This window comes from Cupressus sempervirens, chromosome 1 (assembly GCF_028749045.1).
Source record: "Cupressus sempervirens isolate cs-2001-9-10 chromosome 1, ASM2874904v1, whole genome shotgun sequence".
Lineage (NCBI taxonomy): Eukaryota > Viridiplantae > Streptophyta > Pinopsida > Cupressales > Cupressaceae > Cupressus > Cupressus sempervirens.
The window spans coordinates 251,657,352-251,674,418 of record NC_143118.1 but is presented as its reverse complement, the minus strand read 5'-3'; positions in this window follow the sequence as shown (position 1 = coordinate 251,674,418).

Here is a 17,067-nt window from a genome sequence, read left to right as displayed (position 1 = left end):
TATACTGAGTCATTACCCATTTGTGTCCTTGGCAATCCAAGAACAAAATCCATACTTATGTCCTCCCATGGCCTTGATGGAACAGGCAATGGCTGATATAGGCCAGTATTGTGACTAAACCCCTTGGCAACTTGAAAAACCTGGCAACTCTGTACAAACTTCTTCACATCCTATGAAATTTGAGGCCAAAAATAATGTTCTCTAAGAATGGAAATGGTCTTATCTCGACCAAAATGTCCTGCCATCCCTCCACTGTGTTTCTCCTTAATTAGATTTTCCCTCATGGAACTCCTTGGAATGCATAATTGACTACCTTTGAACAACATACCATCCTGAATCAAATAGTCTAACCACTTGGTTCTATCTACAGCAACAGGTTCTTTACAAGCTTTCCAGGCTTCAGCAAAATCAAGATCCTCAGGGTACAAATTCTTGAGTTCATCAAACCCAACTACTTCAACCTGCATTACTGTAAGCAAAAACTGTCTCCTACATAGTGCATCTACAACCCTATTAGATTTTCCACTTCTATACTTAACACAAATGTATAGCTCTGCAAGAACTCTACCCACTTCATATGGCTCTGATTCAATTTACCTTGGCTATTTAGGTACTGTAATGCCTGATGATCAGTATACAAAACAAATTTCTTTGGCAATAAATAATGCCTCCATTTCTTTAAGGCCTGAACTATTGCGTAGAACTCTTGATAATAAATAGAATACTTCTTCTTTGCATCATTCAATTTTTCACTAAAATATGCAATAGGCTTACCTTCTTGGCTTAATATAGCCCCAATAGCACTGCCACTAGCATCACAATCCACCTAGCAAACCTTTCTAAAATCTGGAAGTTCCAACACAGATTGTTCTGTCACCTTCTTCTTCAGCAATTCAAAACTTCTCGCAGCTGCTACAGTCCATTTGAACTCTTTTCTATCCCCTCTTATTGTATCAGTTAGGGGTGCACATATGCCATTGAAATTCTTAATAAACTTCCTGTAAAAACTAACCAGTCCATGAAATGATCTTACCTCAGTAGCAAACCTTGGAGTAGGCCATTCCAAGATGGCTTTTACCTTCTCTCGATCCATTTTGAGACCTTCAGGTGATATAACAAACCCCAAATAGACTAACTCCCTTTTTGCAAAGTTACACTTCTTCAGATTAATTAACATTTTCTCTTCCCTTAGCCTTTCAAGGACACTATGAATATGCAATAAATGTTCTTCCAAAGTCTTGCTGAAAATTAAAATAATCATCTAAATAGACAATAACAAATTTTCCCAAGAACTTCTTAAGTACCTCATTCATGAGACGCAGTGCTTGGGGCGTTCGTCAATCCAAAGGGCATGACTAACCACTCATAAAGACCCTCCTTGGTCTTGAAGGTTGTTTTCCACTCATCTCCTTCTCAAATCCGTATCTGGTGATAACCACTCTTCAGATCTATCTTTGTGAAGTACTGAGCTCCACTCAAGTAGTCCATAATATCATCCATCCTTGGCAAAGTAAATCGGTACTTGATGGTGATCCTATTTATAGCTCGAGAATCTATACACATCCTCCACTCTCCATCCTTCTTTGGTGCGAGTAATGCAGGTACTGCACATGGACTCAGGCTCTCTCGAATCAAGCCCTTCCTCAACAACTCCTGAACCTGTCTATTTAGCTCCTCTGTTTCAGTAGGAGTCATCCTGTGGGCATCCTTGTTAGGCAAACTAGCTCTTGGAATTAGATCTATCTGATGACTGATTTGCCTTACTGGTGGCAATCCATATGGAACATTATCAGAGATAATATCTCCAAACTCCCCTAGTAAATCTAAAACCTCAAATGGTATTTCACTACTACCTTCTTTATCTTTTGTAGGAATCAAAGCATAGTACATATGCTGATGTTTCATGCCATCTAAAAACTTCCTTCCATCAACAAGACAAATCCTAGCACTGCTACATACCTTTTCATCTTCCTTTTTCATGGGCTTCAATTTATGGCGAACTCTGTCCTTTGTGATAGAGCATGTGTTTGCATGTCCATCATGCACTACATGTCTATCAAACTGCCATGGTCTACCCAAAAATAGATGGCAAACATCCATCGAAATAACATCATAGAGAACTTCATCATGGTAAATCCCAATTTTGAATTTTACTAAACATTGTTCACTTATGATCATCTTTTACCCAAGCAATCCGATAGGGCTGTGGATGTTTCTCCCTCTTGAGCTTCAACTTGGAGACCATCTCTTTTGATACCAAGTTATCAGTGCTACCACCATCAATGATCACGTCACAACATTTATCCTCACACTTGCATCTGGTACGGAACAAACTCCTCTGTTGTCCTGGTTCAATATCACCACTTAGTAGGACTCTTTCATTTACGAAGGTCTCTCCTCTTTCTGCATCCTCTGAATGTGATGATTGTGCATCCTCATCCACATGAGCAACCCTAGCTTGGCCCTCAGCTCTCCTATCTATCCTTCCTTGTCATTGAGGGCATTCAAAGGCACGATGACCTTCTTCATTACAATGGAAATAGGTACCACGGAAGCCTCCTCTTCCTTGTCCACATCCTCTACCTCTTCCTCTTTGATTTCCAAAGTCTTGATCATGGGAGCGGTTGAAACCCTCATTCCTCTGGTTCCTGCTAGTACCCACACATTCATTTTTATTTTGGGTTTCATTGCGGCCTCCAGATGATCTACCGCTTCCCCTTCCTCCTTGACTGCACCCTCTTTGTCTTCCTTCAAACCTTTTATTCAACTTCTCTTCAACTTGTAGGGCAAACTGGTATGCCTCTTCAACGCTGGTCATTCTTACTAGACTTAATTCCTCCTGGATGCTAGGTCGCAACCCACTGATATAATGAGCAACCTTCTCCTTATTTGCTTCTACATGCCCCACTCTAATCAAGAGTCGGTAAAACTCCTCTGTATATTCTTGGACTGATCTTCCTGCTTGCTTTAACCCATGCATCTTCTTAAACAGATCAAGCTTGTAGTCCACAAGAATGAACTGCTTCTTCAATTTGTCCACCATGTGATCCCATCTTGTGATCTTCTACTTTCCTCTTCTATTTCTTTCCAATTGAACCTCTTGCCACCAGATTTTGGCATGGCCTTTTAGTTTCGCCTTTGCAAACTTAACCCTATCTGGGTCCCTAATATCCTCATACTCAAAGTATTCTTCTAGTTCATTGATCCAATCGATCAACTCATCTGGTTTCAGATTTCCTGAAAATATGCCCACTTCAATTGTAGGTCTTTTCCTAAACTTAGTAATGGCCCTAAAAAGCCTTTTCTCTATAGGATTCAGAACTTCCCCATCAAGTTCCCCTTCTGGTCCCATTTCTTCTTCTTCATTGTCATCCTCACTGTCGTCACCTATGGCAACATTTGCTCCTCTACGGAGCTCCTCTTGCAATGCCTGTACCTGCCTTTGGAGGGCTCTAACCTCCTAAGGATTAATAGCTCTAGCCCTTCCACCACGCTCTCTTCATGGAGGCATCTTCTTAACTCAAACCCACAACCACACAGTCCTGGTGCAAATTGCCTCACAGTCAGCGTTCTGTCTACACACTGAGGAAAACCAGCTCTGATACCACTTGATGAAGACACAAGCCAAGAACAAAATGGACACAACAGAAAGGGAAAATTATATTAACTGAGAAAATAAGCTATTACAAACAGTACAGAGAAAATAAACTTCAAAACATGCCCTAAGGGCTTACAATAGCATAAATCTGGAGATAACTTCTCCTTTCAGTACCTCCTCTCAAACTCCACTCCGAACTGCCTTTTACAATGCCAGAAATCTCCTTAAATAGACCCTGGAGGGTTAAGGACTAGGAGTATATTCTAGAAAGTGCTAGTAGGCATCCACTAACAAAATAGAAGGTTCCAGAAGCTAAGTTAGAAGTCGGTACAAATCTAGAAGAATCTAGAAACGATAACCAAATTTTGGGAGGCATAACTTTTGAACCGTAGCTCCGATTGACGAACCGTTTACATTTTCGAAAAGCTCTCAAAGTGCTCTATAGCCCTATGGATGAGATTTGCTCATCCACCATTTTTTGATCCTTTTCAAGGTCATTTAATGCCCCAAACCTGACTTTGAACCATTCTTAGGAGGTCTCCAAAACCCAAAAAACTGCAATAACTTTCAAACCGTGCGGCCTATTGACCTGATTCTTTTTCTGGAATGCTCTAAATCATGATTACATTCATCTGGCCAATTCACACCTTCTAGTTTACCAAAATGATGGCCCAAATACATGCTCCTATTTTTTTGAGATTTTCAAATGCACTGATAGTGGAACTGTGAGAGTTGGAACCTTTATTTGACCCAAATGGGTATCCAAAAATGAAAACACATCAAATAGAAACTAAGTCTAAGTACATTTTTTTTTTTGGGTGACACAGGATTGCCCTTATACCTCTGGATGCTCCTGCATCAAACACCCAGGGCAGATTGAAAAGTGACCCTGTCACTTTATAAATGGTACAGGAAATCCCAAATGGGAAACTTCAGCTGCTGAAATCCAAGTTGAGTCCTCGATCGGCCATCCTTTCCACTTCACCAAATACTCTTCATACTACCTGTTTCTAATACTCCTACCCACACGATGATCTAGAATGTCTTCTATCTCCTCCTTCTTAGAAGTAGGAATTGGACATGGCTCTAAAACCAGCTCCTCATCTGCACCATTATCATGATACTCTGTTAAATCTGCAATGTTGAAGATGGGAGAAATGTGAATACCTTCTGGTAGCTCCACCTCATATGTATTTCCTGAGTCATGTTTCTTCAGAATTTTGCAGGGGCCAAATTTCTTCATTTTTAGCTTGTTGTAAGTACCGGCTGGAAATCTTTCTTTTCGTAAGTGCACCATGACTAAATCTCCTACTTGGAATTCCTTATGTCTTCTCCTTTGATTAGCCCTAGTTTTATACTCTTGATTCATCTTAGTAATGTGTGCTTGAACCTCCTCATGTAGATGCTTAATATGTTTAGCAAATTCCTCAGCTTCAACACTTGTCCTCTCCCCTTTTTCTATCTTCCTCAGCTCTAGTGCAGTCCTTAGGCTACTCCCATATACAATTTGGAATGGTGATTTTCCAGTACTCCTATTTACAGAGTTATTATAAGCAAAATCTGCCTGTGGTAGAATCAAATCCCATCCCTTGGGCTTATCCCCAACCAAACATCTCAACAAATTGCCCAAACTCTTGTTTACCACTTCTGTTTGGCAGTCAATTTGTGGGTGATGCGTGGAACTGAATTTCAAGTCTGTTCTCAATTTTTTCCACAATGTCCTCCAGAAATACCCCACAAATTTAGTATCTTTGTCAGAAACTATACTCCTTCGAAGACCATGTAGTCTTACCACCTCTTTGAAAAACAAGTCTGCAATATGGACAGCATCATGAGTTTTGTGGCATGGAATGAAATGTGCCATTTTGGAGAACCTATCAACCACCACGAATACTGAGTCATTACCCATTTGTGTCCTTGGCAATCCAAGAACAAAATCCATACTTATGTCCTCCCATGGCCTTGATGGAACAGGAAATGGCTGATATAGGCCAGTATTGTGACTAAACCCCTTGGCAACTTGAAAAACCTGGCAACTCTGTACAAACTTCTTCACATCCTATGAAATTTGAGGCCAAAAATAATGTTCTCTAAGAATGGAAATGGTCTTATCTCGACCAAAATGTCCTGCCATCCCTCCACTGTGTTTCTCCTTAATTAGATTTTCCCTCATGGAACTCCTTGGAATGCATAATTGACTACCTTTGAACAACATACCATCCTGAATCAAATAGTCTAACCACTTGGTTCTATCTACAGCAACAGGTTCTTTACAAGCTTTCCAGGCTTCAGCAAAATCAAGATCCTCAGGGTACAAATTCTTGAGTTCATCAAACCCAACTACTTCAACCTGCATTACTGTAAGCAAAAAATGTCTCCTACTTAGTGCATCTACAACCCTATTAGATTTTCCACTTCTATACTTAACACAAATGTATAGCTCTGCAAGAACTCTACCCACTTCATATGCCTCTGATTCAATTTACCTTGGCTATTTAGGTACTGTAATGCCTGATGATCAGTATACAAAACAAATTTCTTTGGCAATAAATAATGCCTCCATTTCTTTAAGGCCTGAACTATTGCGTAGAACTCTTGATAATAAACAGAATACTTCTTCTTTGCATCATTCAATTTTTCACTAAAATATGCAATAGGCTTACCTTCTTGGCTTAATACAGTCCCAATAGCACTGCCACTAGCATCACAATCCACCTAGAAAACCTTTCTAAAATCTGGAAGTGCCAACACAGATTGTTCTATCACCTTCTTCTTCAGCAATTCAAAACTTCTCGCAGCTGCTACAGTCCATTTGAACTCTTTTCTATCCCCTCTTATTGTATCAGTTAGGGGTGCACATATGCCATTGAAATTCTTAATAAACTTCCTGTAAAAACTAACCAGTCCATGAAATGATCTTACCTTAGTAGCAAACCTTGGAGTAGGCCATTCCAAGATGGCTTTTACCTTCTCTGGATCCATTTTGAGACCTTCAGGTGATATAACAAACCCCAAATAGACTAACTCCCTTTTTGCAAGGTTACACTTCTTCAGATTAATTAACATTTTCTCTTCCCTTAGCATTTCAAGGACACTATGAATATGCAATAAATGTTCTTCCAAATTCTCGCTAAAAATTAAAATAATCATCCAAATAGACAATAACAAATTTTCCCAAGAACTTCTTAAGTACCTCATTCATGAGACGCAGTGCTTGGGGCGTTCGTCAATCCAAAGGGCATGACTAACCACTCATAAAGACCCTCCTTGGTCTTGAAGGTTGTTTTCCACTCATCTCCTTCTCGAAGCCATATCTGGTGATAACCACTCTTCAGATCTGTCTTTGTGAAGTACTGAGCTCCACTCAAGCAGTCCATAATATCATCCATCCTTGGCAAAGTAAATCGGTACTTGATGGTGATCCTATTTATAGCTCGAGAATCTATACACATCCTCCACTCTCCATCCTTCTTTGGTGCGAGTACTGCAGGTACTGCACATGGACTCAGGCTCTCTCGAATCAAGCCCTTCCTCAACAACTCCTGAACCTGTCTATTTAGCTGCTCTGTTTCAGTAGGAGTCATCCTGTGGGCATCCTTGTTAGGCAAACTAGCTCTTGGAATTAGATCTATCTGATGACTGATTTGCCTTACTGGTGGCAATCCATATGGAACATTATCAGAGATAATATCTCCAAACTCCCCTAGTAAATCTGAAACTTCAAATGGTATTTCACTACTACCTTCTTTATCTTTTGTAGGAATCAAAGCATAGTACATATGCTAATGTTTCATGCCATCTAAAAACTTCCTTCCATCAACAAGACAAATCCTAGCACTGCTACATACCTTTTCATCTTCCTTTTTCATGGGTTTCAATTTATGGCGAACTCTGTCCTTTGTGACAGAGCATGTGTTTGCATGTCCATCATGCACTACATGTCTATCAAACTGCCATGGTCTACCCAAAAATAGATGGCAAACATCCATCGAAATAACATCATAGAGAACTTCATCATGGTAAATCCCAATTTTGAATTTTACTAAACATTGTTCACTTATGATCATCTTTTACCCAAGCAATCCGATAGGGCTGTGGATGTTTCTCCCTCTTGAGCTTCAACTTGGAGACCATCTCTTCTGATACCAAGTTATCAGTGCTACCACCATCAATGATCACGTCACAACATTTATCCTCACACTTGCATCTGGTACGGAACAAACTCCTCTGTTGTCCTGGTTCAATCTCACCACTTAGTAGGACTCTTTCATTTACCAAGGTCTCTCCTCTTTCTGCATCCTCTGAATGTGATGATTGTGCATCCTCATCCACATGAGCAACCCTAGCTTGGCCCTCAGCTCTCCTATCTATCCTTCCTTGTCATTGAGGGCATTCAAAGGCACGATGACCTTCTTCATTGCAATGGAAACAGGTACCACGGAAGCCTCCTCTTCCTCGTCCACATCCTCTACCTCTTCCTCTTTGATTTCCAAAGTCTTGATCATGGGAGCGGTTGAAACCCTCATTCCTCTGGTTCCTGCTAGTACCCACACCTTCATTTTTATTTTGGGTTTCATTGCGGCCTCCAGATGATCTACCACTTCCCCTTCCTCCTTGACCGCACCCTCTTTGTCTTCCTTCAAACCTTTTATTCAACTTCTCTTCAACTTGTAGGGCAAACTGGTATGCCTCTTCAACGCTGATCATTCTTACTAGAATTAATTCCTCCTGGATGCTAGGTCGTAACCCACTGATATAATGAGCAACCTTCTCCTTATTTGCTTCTACATGCCCCACTCTAATCAAGAGTCGGTAAAACTCCTCTGTATATTCTTGGACTGATCTTCCTGCTTGCTTTAACCCATGCATCTTCTTAAACAGATCAAGCTTGTAGTCCACAGGAATGAACTGCTTCTTCAATTTGTCCACCATGCGATCCCATCTTGTGATCTTCTACTTTCCTCTTCTATTTCTTTCCAATTGAACCTCTTGCCACCAGATTTTGGCATGGCCTTTCAGTTTCGCCTTTGCAAACTTAACCCTATCTGGGTCCCTAATATCCTCATACTCAAAGTATTCTTCTAATTCATTGATCCAATCGATCAACTCATCTGGTTTCAGATTTCCTAAAAATATGCCCACTTCAATTGTAGGTCTTTTCCTAAACTTAGTAATGGCCCTAAAAAGCCTTTCTTCTATAGGATTCAGAACTTCCCCATCAAGTTCCCCTTCTGGTCCCATTTCTTCTTCTTCATTGTCATCCTCACTGTCGTCACCTGTGGCAACATTTGCTCCTCTACGGAGCTCCTCTTGCAATGCCTGTACCTGCCTTTGGAGGGCTCTAACCTCCTAAGGATTAATAGCTCTAGCCCTTCCACCACGCTCTCTTCATGGAGGCATCTTCTTAACTCAAACCCACAACCACACAGTCCTGGTGCAAATTGCCTCACAGTCAGCGTTCTGTCTACACACTGAGAAAAACCAGCTCTGATACCACTTGATGGGGACACAAGCCAAGAACAAAATGGACACAATAGAAAGGGAAAATTATATTAACTGAGAAAATAAGCTATTACAAACAGTACAGAGAAAATAAACTTCAAAACATGCCCTAAGGGCTTACAATAGCATAAATCTGGAGATAACTTCTCCTTTCAGTACCTCCTCTCAAACTCCACTCTGAACTGCCTTTTACAATGCCAAAAATCTCCTTAAATAGACCCTGGAGGGTTAAGGACTAGGAGTACATTCTAGAAAGTGCTAGTAGGCATCCACTAACAAAATAGAAGGTTCCAGAAGCTAAGTTAGAAGTCGGTACAAATCTAGAAGAATCTAGAAACGATAACCCAATTTTTGGGAGGCATAACTTTTGAACCATAGCTCTGATTGACGAACCGTTTACATTTTTGAAAAGCTCTCAAAGTGCTCTATAGCCCTATGGATGAGCTTTGCTCATCCACCATTTTTTGATCCTTTTCAAGGTCATTTAATGCCCCAAACCTGACTTTGAACCATTCTTAGGAGGTCTCCAAAACCCAAAAAATTGCAATAACTTTCAAACCATGCAGCCTATTGACCTGATTCTTTTTCTGGAATGCTCTAAATCATGATTACATTCATCTGGCCAATTCACACCTTCTAGTTTACCAAAATGATGGCCCAAATACATGCTCCTATTTTTTTGAGATTTTCAAATGCACTGATAGTGGAACTGTGAGAGTTGGAACCTTTATTTGACCCAAATGGGTATCCAAAAATGAAAACACATCAAATAGAAACTAAGTCTAAGTACATTTTTTTTTTTGGGTGACACAGGATTGCCCTTATACCTCTGGATGCTCCTGCATCAAACACCCAGGGTAGATTGAAAAGTGACCCTTTCACTTTATAAATGGTACAGGAAATCCCAAATGGGAAACTTCAGCTGCTAAAATCCAAGTTGAGTCCTCGATCGGCCGTCCTTTCCACTTCACCAAATACTCTTCATACTACCTGTTTCTAATACTCCTACCCACACAATGATCTAGAATGTCTTCTATCTCCTCCTTCTTAGAAGTAGGAATTGGACATGGCTCTAAAACCAGCTCCTCATCTGCACCATTATCATGATACTCTGTTAAATCTGCAATGTTGAAGATGGGAGAAATGTGAATACCTTCTGGTAGCTCCACCTCATATGCATTTCCTGAGTCATGTTTCTTCAAAATTTTGCAGGGGCCAAATTTCTTCATTTTTAGCTTGTTGTAAGTACCGGCTGGAAATCTTTCTTTTCGTAAGTGCACCATGACTAAATCTCCTACTTGGAATTCCTTATGTCTTCTCCTTTGATTAGCTCTAGTTTTATACTCTTGATTCATCTTATTAATGTGTGCTTGAACCTCCTCATGTAGATGCTTAATATGTTTAGCAAATTCCTCAGCTTCAACACTTGTCCTCTCCCCTTTTTCTATCTTCCTCAGCTCTGGTGCAGTACATATGCTGATGTTTCATGCCATCTAAAAACTTCCTTCCATCAACAAGACAAATCCTAGCACTGCTACATACCTTTTCATCTTCCTTTTTCATGGGTTTCAATTTATGGCGAACTCTGTCCTTTGTGATAGAGCATGTGTTTGCATGTCCATCATGCACTACATGTCTATCAAACTGCCATGGTCTACCCAAAAATAGATGGCAAACATCAATCAAAATAACATCATAGAGAACTTCATCATGGTAAATCCCAATTTTGAATTTTACTAAACATTGTTCACTTATGATCATCTTTTACCCAAGCAATCCGATAGGGCTGTGGATGTTTCTCCCTCTTGAGCTTCAACTTGGAGACCATCTCTTTTGATACCAAGTTATCAGTGCTACCACCATCAATGATCACGTCACAACATTTATCCTCACACTTGCATCTGGTACGGAACAAACTCCTCCGTTGTCCTGGTTCAATCTCACCACTTAGTAGGACTCTTTCATTTACCAAGGTCTCTCCTCTTTCTGCATCCTCTGAATGTGATGATTGTGCATCCTCATCCACATGAGCAACCCTAGCTTGGCCCTCAGCTCTCCTATCTATCCTTCCTTGTCATTGAGGGCATTCAAAGGCACGATGACCTTCTTCATTGCAATGGAAACAGGTACCACGGAAGCCTCCTCTTCCTTTTCCACATCCTCTACCTCTTCCTCTTTGATTTCCAAAGTCTTGATCATGGGAGCGGTTGAAACCCTCATTCCTCTTGTTCCTGCTAGTACCCACACCTTCATTTTTATTTTGGGTTTCATTGCGGCCTCCAGATGATCTACTGCTTCCCCTTCCTCCTTGACCGCGCCCTCTTTGTCTTCCTTCAAACCTTTTATTCAACTTCTCTTCAACTTGTAGGGCAAACTGGTATGCCTCTTCAACGCTGGTCATTCTTACTAGACTTAATTCCTCCTGGATGCTAGGTCGCAACCCACTGATATAATGAGCAACCTTCTCCTTATTTGCTTCTACATGCCCCACTCTAATCAAGAGTCGGTAAAACTCCTCTGTATATTCTTGGACTGATCTTCCTGCTTGCTTTAACCCATGCATCTTCTTAAACAGATCAAGCTTGTAGTCCACAGGAATGAACTGCTTCTTCAATTTGTCCACCATGCGATCCCATCTTGTGATCTTCTCCTTTCCTCTTCTATTTATTTCCAATTGAACCTCTTGCCACCAGATTTTGGCATGGCCTTTCAGTTTCGCCTTTGCAAACTTAACCCTATCTAGGTCCCTAATATCCTCATACTCAAAGTATTCTTCTAGTTCATTGATCCAATCGATCAACTCATCTGGTTTCAGATTTTCTGAAAATATGCCCACTTCAATTGTAGGTCTTTTCCTAAACTTAGTAATGGCCCTAAAAAGCCTTTCCTCTATAGGATTCAGAACTTCCCCATCAAGTTCCCCTTCTGGTCCCATTTCTTCTTCTTCATTGTCATCCTCACTGTCATCACCTGTGGCAACATTTGCTCCTCTACGAAGCTCCTCTTGCAATGCCTGTACCTGCCTTTGGAGGGCTCTAACGTCCTAAGGATTAATAGCTCTAGCCCTTCCACCACACTCTCTTCATGGAGGCATCTTCTTAACTCAAACCCACAACCATACAGTCCTGGTGCAAATTGCTTCACAGTCAGCGTTCTGTCTACACACTGAGGAAAACCAGCTCTGATACCACTTGATGGGGACACAAGCCAAGAACAAAATGGACACAACAGAAAGGGAAAATTATATTAACTGAGAAAATAAGCTATTACAAATAGTACAGAGAAAATAAACTTCAGAACATGCCCTAAGGGCTTACAATAGCATAAATCTAGAGATAACTTCTCCTTTCAATACCTCCTCTCAAACTCCACTCCGAACTGCCTTTTACAATGCCAAAAATCTCCTTAAATAGACCCTGGAGGGTTAAGGACTAGGAGTACATTCTAGAAAGTACTAGTAGGCATCCACCAAAAAAATAGAAGGTTCCAGAAGTTGTGTTAGAAGTCGGTGCAAATCTAGAGGAATCCAAAAATGGTAACCGAACTTCCGGGAGGCATAACTTTTGAACCGTAGCTCCGATTGACAAACTGTTTACATTTTCGAAAAGCTCTTGAAGTGCTCTATAGCGCTATGGACGAACTTCACTCATCCCCCATTTTTTGGCCCTTTTTGAGGTCATTTAATGCCCCAAACCTCACTTTGAAGCATTCTTAGGAGTTCTCCAAAACTCGAAAAACTGCAATAACTTTCAAACCGTGGGGCCTATTGACCTGATTCTTTTTCTAAAATGCTCTAAATCATGATTACATTCATCTAGCCAATTCACACCTTCTAGTTTACCAAAACGATGGTCCAAATACATGCTCCTATTTTTTTTAGGATTTTCAAACGCACTGATAGTGGAACTGTGAGAGTTGGAACCTTTATTTTACCCAAATGGGTATCCAAAAATGAAAACACATCAAACAGAAACTAAGTCTAAGTACATTTTTTTTTGGGTGACACAGGATTGCCCTTATACCTCTGGATGCTCCTGCATCACTCTTCCAGATGCAAGTATAGATTGTTGTAATCTGTCTCGATTCATATATAAATGTATTCATTACCTTGATTGCTACGTATTTTTTTTAATATTCATTTACTTTGGTTTTTCCTCTGTTTTATTAGGGTTTCTACATTTCAAATCCTTCACGTTTGTGAAGTCTTATTTTTTTCTTGCCCTGCCCCTTATTTTGAATACTTGAGGGTTTTGTGGGCTTTTAAGTTTTTGATTAGCTCCAAATTAAACCCTGAACCTTCCATTTACATGCGATTTAAGCTTGTGATTACTTCATCTTTATTGGTCATTCATTCTTTTCTTATATAGAAGTCTCTCAAATAATCTGCATAGGAATTATTTGTCACTTTTCTTCACCGACCCTTTCATTTTTAGTGTAAGAATGACTCCTTATCTTTATATTGAATATTTTAGTTATGCTTCCCTCAACAGCAACAATTTCAACCTAATCTCTGTCTACAACAACAATGAAACCCTTCTTTTATAGAAGCCTTATGCTTTTCTTTAGTGCTTTAATTTGCAATTTCAGCCTTATGCTTCATTTCAATGACAAACTTTGTCATGCATTCTGAAAATTTCAGCAGGTGGAGCTTTCACATTAAGTTTTTAATGTTTTTTAAGTTATTGTTTTTATGTTTTTTTTGTTGATTAACAATAGGTAGGTTTATTATAGAGTTTTAAGTTTTCTTATTCTATGATGAAGAAGCGTAGTTAGAGTTTCTTTAATGAAGTTAGAGTTTTCTTTTTGAAGTGTCATCTTAAAATGAAGAGAGCATGATTATAGAAACATGCAGGTAAAAATAAACAAAGTTTTTTAATATTAACTAAATTCTATTATTAAGTTATAATATATATATATAATTTTGATTCTGTTTAATTATTGATTTATCGATAAAGTGTTTTTTTTAACAAACTAGTTTAGAATGGTCATAAAATAAGTTATAAAATTAATTTATAACTTTATGTTTGACATTCTTATATTTAGTATTGTTTTCAAAATTATAAGTCATACAATTCCATTATAAGTTATAAAATTAATTAATAACTTATAAGTTTAAATTCAATTTTTTTAAAGTTATTACATTAGAAGTTATAAAAAATTTTTATAACTATATGTTTGGCATTCTTATTATTAATAACCGAGTTTTGTTTAATCAAAATTTGTATTAGTTAGATACGTCTAAAAAATCACTTTGTTAAGTTTCTATTTAAGGTTTTGTAAATTCCTTAATAATTAAATAACAGTTCTGCATCAGTTTTGATTCCATGTGTTACAGAAGAATTATTCCTCTAACATTGTTTATTGCAAGTTTGCATTATTATTTACCTGCAACAACATCTATTTTAAGTTATTCTCTATCAAATTATTTTAAATTGAGATTAGTTTTTTTTAGAATACCATTCATAGTCTCATGAGGGAAGTATAATTATTTCATCTTGGATTTGCATCATTACCAATGCTTTCATTTGCAGTGTTGCCTTACATGAAGAGAAATCACTGTTAATAAGAGAAGTTGTTGCTAATTAATAAAGTTAAAACATCTTTTTCTATCTTATAATGAATTCATGTAGGCAATTAATATAGTACTCTTCATCTTTTCATTAGTCTATTTCAAATATAAATAAGTATGTAAACATTTCTTTTCTTTCTCTCTCCTTCTATCATCATTAAAACCTAAACTATTGCATGCCTAACCTTTCTTTAACCCTTTCCTCTCGACCCCCTACACCTGGTTTGTAGAACCTACTAACTCCACTATAACCCCTATGTTGTCATCCCCTAAAGAGGCCCTCATCTGAGGACAAACCCTTTGACTTTCACTATATCAGACCACCACTAAGATTGCATCAAGTAATGGATATGCCCTAGCCACCATATCTATTGGTAGTAGCCCTACAATATGAATCATTTCCCTTTCAAAATACATGCAATTCCTTAGCCACAACCCTATCTACATAGTATCCAAAAGGGTCATTTGTACCATATCCTCATCAAACTTTTTGATGGGAATAATTCCTCCCACCCATGCCTTTAAACCATGCAACATATAACCACTAATTGCTTCATCCAATATGGCTGCATTCACAAAAGATGGATTAGTTTAGATCTCTTGAATCTTCATCAATGTCTTGTACTCAAGTAACATTTCATATATGTTTGAGTGCAATATGGACAATACTTGAGTTTGATAGATAGGTCACAGTGCCCTTGGCCTCAACACCCCATTTTTTATTATGCTCCTTATTGCATGCTCCACCTCTCTAGGCATTTCTTGAAATAGTTCATCAAAATCTCTCCTTAGGTATGTTGACTCCAATGGAAATTTCATTGTTAAAATGGGAATCATCACTTAGAGATTCAACACTTTGTGATCCATTTCCTCTCTGCAACCTTCATTCAAAATACATAAGAAATATAAGTGTTTTTTCATGACAAAAAGACACTTTTGCATACTCTACTTTCATATTCTTTACCTTCACCTAGAATCAGCTCAACTGAAGTTTTTTGAGTAAGACTCTAAATGCTTCTCTCTACTTTCTTCTCTTTGTTTGCAACTTATAGAATTTTTTTTCCTTTTCTATTTGATTACACTGTTGACTGCCCAATGCATGTTAGTGGATTCTTGTTTGGCTTATGTCATGTCCCCTTTTCAAATAATTAAAAATAATAATCTTTGCTAAGACAGGCAGGCCCAAGAAAGTGAAGTTTCGGAAAAAGGGAGTTAATCTTTAGAAACTGTTGGACTAATAAATGATAATAATTATTAAAATATGTTTCATTAACCTCTCTTGGACGTGAGTTATAGTTATGCCCCTTTTAAAGAGGTTTGGAGGCATTTTGGGGGGTATTCCAGAACTTGATTTTGCTCATTCTTTGTTATTCTTCAGAGGCTGCCAAACCTGTGGAGAAGGAGACCCAAGAACGAGAGTTTGCAGGTTTCCAGGGAGACCCAAGAACGGGAGTTTGCAGGTTTCCAAGAAGGCTAAGGATGGGAGTTTGAAGCCATTCCATGTGCATGCTCATACAGAGTTTGCCTTTGTGCTGAACAGTGCAGATTTGTGAGTTTCCGGGTGTATTTTTGTAAGAGTTTGGTGTTTCCGGTTGAGTATTTCATATCAGTTTTGGTTGCTGCTGTATTTTATACTTTAAGCTATTAAAATAGATCTAAATATATATATTGGGATGTGATTAAACTTTTGAGATAGATTATTAGTGTTCTTGTGGTGTTTCCGGGCATATTTTGTGCTATTTCGGGAGCCCGATGAGCATAGTGTTGGTCCTACATTTTCGAGCTGTTGTGTAAAGGCTATACGGATCTGGAAATGTCAATTTGTAGGCTGTTATGCTGCTGAAAGTTCTGTAAAAATTTCTATTTTCAGATTCATTAATAATTTGTGAAGTTGTGAAGCTTTTAGCACTATTTTCAACATACCCGATTTGGGGTTTCTTGAGGAATTTGGTGGATCTTTGGGATATTAGCTGTTTGATTTTAAAGATCTGATTAGAGGTTGGAAATATCATGAAAAATCAGAAAAGGGACATTTCAGTGGTATCAGAGCCATGATCTTGCCAGCCTGAGGGTTTGTAGAAGTTGCAGGTCAGTTTTGACAACTACCCAGATCTTGCATGTTAGTTTTGATAACTACCCAAATCTTGCATGTCAAAATTTATGGTTGCATTCTACTTCTAATCATATGCATGTTAGTTCTTGGTGAATTTGGTGGTTGCATGTTGCTTCTAATCAGTTGCATGTCAAAATTTATGGTTGCATGCAACTAAGTGAAAGAGAAAAAAAAGATATTTGCAGCGAGAAAAGAATAAAGAAATTTTGATCAAACCTCCAGTTGAAAGTAAAAGTACAAAATCCAAGGAAGGGAAAAGTATGGCTGATCCAGATAAGATGGCAA